The following is a 7,496-nucleotide window of genomic DNA, read 5'->3' as shown; positions in this document are numbered from 1 at the left end:
GAGAGAGAGAGAGAGAGAGAGAGAGAGAGAGAGAGAGAGAGAGGGAGAGAGAGAGAGAGAGGATCATTTTTCTTATCATGATAAAATACGCCGATTTTGCACCACTACAATTATTACTATTATTACTATTACCAGCACCACAACCCTCTCGATTGATTAAATGTATCGTTATTTATTTTTGTATAGATTTCTGCCATAGGCCGTTCTGCGTCTACGTTTTTTGTGAGCGTTTTATGAAAGCGACTGAACACTTTGTACAAGAGATTGAGAGAGAGAAAGAGAGAGAAGGGGGGGGGGGAGCGCAGATAGAGTTTCATCTGTTTTTCGTATCGTGACTGTGTTAAGATTGCACGAAAATGGTAATGGGCCAGCGTGAAGTGTCGAGTACGTTTAATGTAATGTATAATCGTTTAGTTCATAGTGTCCATACCTTAACCTTCTCTCTCCGCCCTGTCCAATTATCTCTAATTACGGCAACGGCGAGAAGGAGAAGAATTAATCCCTAACTATCGTCTCGGCGGTATCTCTTCCCCACTGTCGATTAAACGCCAATCAATCCTCGTGCAAGAGGCAAGCACGTGCTCTCGATCGGAAGAGTCGTGCTAAAAGTACCTTTGAAATAGGACCCAAAGAATCCCAGGTTAATAGAAAAGGCCGCGAAATTTTTTTTTCTCTTATCATTATTACCTTTTTAATACTTTGTTCTTATTCACATTTTGTTTATCACGGCCTTTCTTTGTAAACATGTAAGTACGTAATTGTATTTTTTCGATAGCTTTTTTTTATAACTTTCATCTCTCCTATCTATATCCCTCTTTTTTTCCGCGCTGTTACCTTTTTTTCGTTCCTTTTTTTCACTCCTGCCTGTTCTGTCCTTTTTTGTCAAAAATAAATGTTGAAACTGTGTATGCATTTAAAATTAAAATAATAATATTAATGATAATGATTATACTATTAATATTAACGGTGATCGTAATTTATAATTATTAATATTTAATATATAAGTACATAAGATCGATGGTTTTTCTTAATATTGCAGGATTACATGGTCCAATCGCCTTCCGGCAACCACGTTCCGGCAGCGTCTTTTTTATTTTCTTTTTTTAAGAATTTTGTACATTCACCCTATACACATATATATGTAGTTAATTGCGTGATGCGCTTTACTTTTCATTTATGGTATATAAACGAATATTTTAATTCGATAGTTCCATGAACCTTTGTTTTAATTACGAATAAAATATATAATTTGTACATACGAAAAGTGTTGTGTATCACGATAAAAATTATGATGGGATGCGTCGGTTGTCAAAATCAAGAGAATTGAGAGAAAAATGCGTGGATTCCGGAAAGCGACTATCGAAACATTTTTTTCTAGTGGAACCAAAAAAAATGTAATTTGTCTGGCTACAAAGCAAGCAAGCACCAGTCTCCGACGATTTTGGAGAAATATTGCAAACCTCGAACATATTCGAATTTCGCAAAATCGGTTCTTTTTTTACACGTATATATAAATAACTAATCTTGCTTACGTAATGCTTTATACTTGTTAGATATCTAACGGGAAAGATCTTTCTCTGTCTCAGAAGAGAAGATCCTTGTTCCTTCGATTCTTTGTATTATTAAGAATTCTTCCAAAGTTCGATGTAAAATATCAGGCGTTACGTTAAAAATGCGAGAAACGTGGATAATGCGTCCCCTTTTCGGTACTTCCAACATAACTTTGAAATGAAAAAAGTAATGATTTTAGAGCAGAGAATTACGAAGGAATAGAAAACTTTAATGAACAGACTAATGGAAATAGATCTGTGCTTTTTGCATTTCGTAATTCCATGGCTTTCTCAAGAGGTGATTTTCTGCTTTTTGTACTTTGAAGCCTGGAACGATATGATTTCTTATTTTTGGTACAAATATGAAAAAACCTATCGGCGAATAACGCAAAATTGACAAGTTATTAAGCCTCTAGTCATATTAATGGCATTCGCGTGAAAAATAAAGGACCAGCAGGTAAAACTGTAAGCGGAAATAATTTTTTTAACATCTTGCTGTTCGCGCGAATACAATTGCGGAACTTTAACTATTTATTTTTCTTTTTTGAAAATGTGACGTACGGTAGAATAATTGCGGCGCAGGAGGAAAAGTAACGGCGTAAAAAACAGCTCTGATAAAATCAGCCTTTTGTTTTTCTCTCTTTTTCGTGCTTTTAATGATATAAAGAGAATAAAAATATTTGGAAAAAGAATCAAACGTGGCGTTTCCGTTATTTTTTTACCGCTTCTTCGCTTTCTGTTTCCTCCCTCCGTAAGTGATATATTCGCGTTTTTCATGGTTTTATTACCCCGATATTTTCTTTATGTATGTTATTTTCTTTCGTTACATATTCGTTAATGTCGTTAAGCGCCCTGCTAAGACGAGATCTACAAGATTATGGCGCGTTGGGTCCTATTTCAATTATTAGAATAATCGTCGCTAGTGTATACGCGTTCATGTACAATAGTTAAAAAAAAGAGGGAAAGGAGGAAAGAAAGGGAAGAAACGTGAAAAATGTGCCGATGACACTTTCGTGATTTGTTTTACGATGGACGACGAGAAGCTGTCGGGAATACTGCCTCTTTCAAGTTATGCAAAAAAAAAAGAATAAATTACGAGATATAATGCGTGTATTATACATAAAACATATATACACTAAATGACGCGAAAGCCACTGTTAAAGTTTAAAAAAGAAAATGCGCAAGAGGACGTGGCCGTGTAAAACAACTAAGACGTGGAGTGAAAAGTGCATCGATGAAGATCGAGTGAACATTATTTGGAAGGGAAAGGTACATTCACTCAGCAATTGAAAATTGAAAAGCAAGACACGTCTTTACCGTTAAATGGTAGATAGTTACAAAGATTTCATCACTTTTTTATAGATAAAAATATATATACATATATATATATATATAAATATATATAAGTAATAATAATTAATCACTATTGACGGTTAGCCTAGGTCATTCGCCTATAGTCACTTCGTCGCAGAGGACATTTCCACGAAGCATGTGAATATTCGATTTCCTTCGTTGATAAATAAATCGTCTTGTTTCTTATGATATAGGTCGTGTTCCGATATACACTATACCCATATTGAAAATCTAATATATGTAACGTACACTATTATAGATTTTTAGTACTGGCAGTGTATATCGCAACACGGTTATCAGACCGTTATCAGACAGCACGAATGTCCAAAATCGGCATGTAAAACTTCTTAAAAATGTCATTAAGACATGTCTTATTCCTGACTTTGGACATTTCTTACAGAAATCCGATTTACTAAAAATTGTTTATTTTAAGTATTAAAAGCATTGAACAACAGTGCTTTTAATACTCGAAATAAGTAATTAATCACTATACCTTCTAATGATTAAATTTCTGTAAGGAATGCGTGCTGAGTATAGTACGTGGATGTCCCTGTCACAGAATTCATCATCATTCGCGTAATAGGAAGAATTGTTTCGGAAGGGATCGGTTGAGAGAATACGTGAAAAGACTAATTTCGTCGTGTTATAGCGATATCATTATATTTGAATCAGGGATGAATTTCAAAATTTTTTCTTTACCCTATATCGAGTCATTCGATTACATTATTTCTGTTGTAATGAATTGTGTTACTTTCCGATATTACATCTTTATTTAAACTTTTGTCATAACGTAACGTCCAATAATATTCTGCAGTAGAGAAGCCTATTCGAGAAATGGTTCTGCAGAAATAAAAAAATTCTTTTGAGCACATGCATTATCTGCCCACTTGATTGATCATTGGATAGATCGTTCAGATAGAAAATAAAATAAAAATATATCTTTTTACACACATACATACACACACACACAGTTGCAGTTTTATGCTGTAATAAGCTATGTTGGCTTCCGATATCGCATCTATTAACTTAAACTTTCACCAGAAAATTTATCATAATAATATGATTCGATAACATTCCGCAATATTCAATAATGAAGTTCACGCGAGAGAAACCGCCTAGATATGATTCTTTCGAGCATATAATCATCTATCCGCGTTTATTCGTTATCAGATAGATCACTAATTGCGTAGAAAACCGAGCGATATAGTCCGTCTATTCGATAAACATGATTAAAAGGATACAGATTTGCGTATAATTAGGAATCGTTAGGAATCATCTCAGAGCGTGAGTGTATCTGTTTCCCCCGTCTCGGCTTTTAAAATGACGCGAAATAAAAATCATGCCGGACGGGTTCATCAGGGTGTTTGATTTAATGTTTCATTTGGCAAAACTGCGTGATTTACATGTGCGTGAACGATTACGTGAGAACCGCTCGGTCCTCTCTCTTGCGCGTTTTTCTCTGTGCAATTTAAGATCATGGGTGCAACGGTATAAATGCGTTTTCATAATATTCTACATTTCACATTTACAACAACTGGAACCCGCGAGAAAATTTCCTTCCTATTTTGTCGCGAATAAATATTGAGTAAAGATTCAGTTGTTATATTTGCGTTTTATCATAAAGATTACAATAAAGATTGTTAATGACTGCGTTCTGTAGAAAAAGCAGTTTTGTTGTAAGATTCTTTAATACGATTGATTTATTTAGATCCACTAAGAACCAATCATGTATAAAAGAATGTTATAACTGTTACAAAGCTGCCTTTTCTGAAAAGCAGAAGTTGCCATTGCGTTTGATTAATATGCCCAGAGAAACATCATCGCAAGCCCGTGTCAAGAAGACGGAGCGCACGAGGGCCACGTTTGCATAGTGTTCGATAATACCCTTCAATTTCAATGTCATATCCTAAGTCGTTATAGTTATCGGCGAATTTTTTTAAATGCAATTACATACGTAAATATATCTAAGAGGGTGTGCAAACGGAAGTGCGAATTCTTATAAGTGAATTGCGAATTTGAGACACGAGCTTTTTGTTACTTCATGTATTAATACGGTAGCGTGAACTCTATTCCTTCACAGCGTTTCTCATCAACATACGTGCGATTTTAATGACAATTCGAAATTCTGATGAGAGAACGGCATTTTTATGAACTTTATCACTGAGGCCCATTTCTACCAAGATTAATTTTAATCTTACAATTAGCTTAATTTACACTTTACCTTTTTTTTTAACTAGAAGAAAACGAAAAGTGAATTAAATGTTAACTGAGATTAATGTTAATCTACAGGTAGAAATGAACATGAGACGTTATGATTTTGTAAATTTTTCTTTAGATACGCCTTAAATCGTCTAACGATTTTTACGTGATTTTATTATAAAATCTAGTGTTATGAAAGTCTGGTGCATTCGATCTGCAATCATGAAGGAGAAAAGCGGGGAATTGGTGAACTTGTATATTTTTGTGCGTTTTAACTTTTTCACGCTTCTTAATTCATAACTAAATATCGTAACGATATAATCCCATTTAAGATAAAACAGAGAGATGTATTTTAACAAGATAGATAAAATATCATTCGTCAATGATATTCGGACATATCTTCGGACTAAAAATTTCGTTCGCGTGTCTTTTTGATGTAAAATTACTATTACTTTATTTGCTATTCTTTTTATCTCCAGTTTTTCGCGACGCGACGTTACAATCACAACCTTACTTATATAAAATAATTATTAAAGTACAAAGTTTGCCAGAATTTATCAGCGAAAACGCTTATAAATCGCGCTCTTTTACGAAATAAAAATGCATCGCTTTTAATTAAGTTACGACGAAGCTTCGTCCGAACCGGGAACAAGTATGAAAAAAGTATGATGGAAGAAACGGCGAGAGAGGATTTATTTTTATTGTATCAGAGTAAAAGACTGACGCGGTTTTTCGGTGTCAAAGTAATTAAACAATCTCTTGTAATAAAAACCAAGTTGCAAAATAAAAAAAAGAGAGTGGAAATGCGATAGGTGTGACAGAGAGGTTTCGTTGCTTTTACTTCGTGATTGCAAATTAGGGTAACCGGCATTAAGTCTGCTACAGTGTCGAGGACAATTGCTTCTTTCATATTCTCTCTTGAGAAACAAAGCGGATAATAAGAAGCGTCTTTTCCTTACAAAGGCATCGTTCAATTTTGATAGGTATCGACGAAACTGAACGTATTTGACGATGAACGTAGTTGACAACAACCCTACAACAAGGGACAAAAGAAAGAACAAAGAAAGAACGGCGGACTTCCTAATTTTTGGAAAGAGCAACTTAGCATGTAAGATACTCTCTGTAACGTAAACCATAAGTCGTAAGGTGTAAGGACTGCAACGCATCAAATAACCATTAACCTCGATGGATAACAACCATAAATATGATCACGATAACGATACGATATAGTTACGAGGAGATAAATCTAAAGAGACGTGCAAGTGTCGATGAAGCGCGTTGATCAATGGATGGCGACAAGAATCACACAGAATCACATTCGCACAAAAGAAATAATCTAATCCTGGATCGTCATATTTCCCGGATTCCCTCATTCTCGAACGTTGATCCGCTCTTGGTCGACACTTGACACGTTCTCTTGAGAATAACTTACAATTATAGGGAGCAAGCGAGGATGCGAGCGAGAAAGGAAAGAAGCGCACGAGAACACAAGTAACTACATAATAAGGATGAATGCGAGGAGAGGAGAACAAAGATGCAGAGAAAAGAGAAGGAAAAACAGAATCGAAATACCAAATTTGATTTTCGCGTGCCTGTGCGGAGGAGCGAGGTGATATACATATACGTGCATATTTATAAACCTATAAACGATCCTAGCGGGTATGTAATCCTTACGTTTATTTGAGAGGAAGGGATATAGATCCTCTCTCTGCATAAATAAAACGAAATGGAGTGCGCGAAGACGGGAAGTGATAAAGATGAAAGAAGTCGGATGACGAAGGGAGACAGTTTCGTTACACGCGGTATCACTCTATATAAATATATTACAAAATATCAAGAGCTTCTTGCCAAGTGTCAAGGTGATAGCTTCTGCAGGAATGAGTGATCATGAGATCCATCTAGGATCCGTCTGGAAGCCAATAGGCTGATGGAGAGAGGTGACGGTAAAGATATAATATATTTAAACGTGACAGAGATTACCATTTCTTTTGCGTGCGACCGGTTATCATTGCACATATAATTACAGATTAATTATTATTACTATTATTAATTACGATTCATCGACATCACCGCCATCGTCATTCTTATTATTATTATTATTATTATTATTATATAATTGATGTGAGTGTGGACACAAAAATAAAGTGTACGTAGTAGAAGGTCGACCTGTTTCACCACCTGTCGTTTCTTTCGATGAAGTTTCCAAGTTTCCGCATTTAAAATGAGTCTTATGAAAGTAACACATTTATTTCAAATAGAAGAGCAAGAAAAATGTTGAACATTCTCTAAACTTAAACTAACGAACGTTATATCGCTTATAACAAAGTCTTCAATCGCATGAAAACTTGCTTTCTCGAAAGTAAAATCCATTCCTAGTCTTACAGTTTTTTCTCG

The sequence above is a fragment of the Trachymyrmex cornetzi genome, unplaced genomic scaffold, assembly GCF_001594075.2.
Source record: "Trachymyrmex cornetzi isolate Tcor2-1 unplaced genomic scaffold, Tcor1.1 scaffold412, whole genome shotgun sequence".
NCBI classification, from domain to species: Eukaryota; Metazoa; Arthropoda; class Insecta; order Hymenoptera; family Formicidae; genus Trachymyrmex; species Trachymyrmex cornetzi.
Note: the sequence above shows the minus strand (reverse complement) of the source record.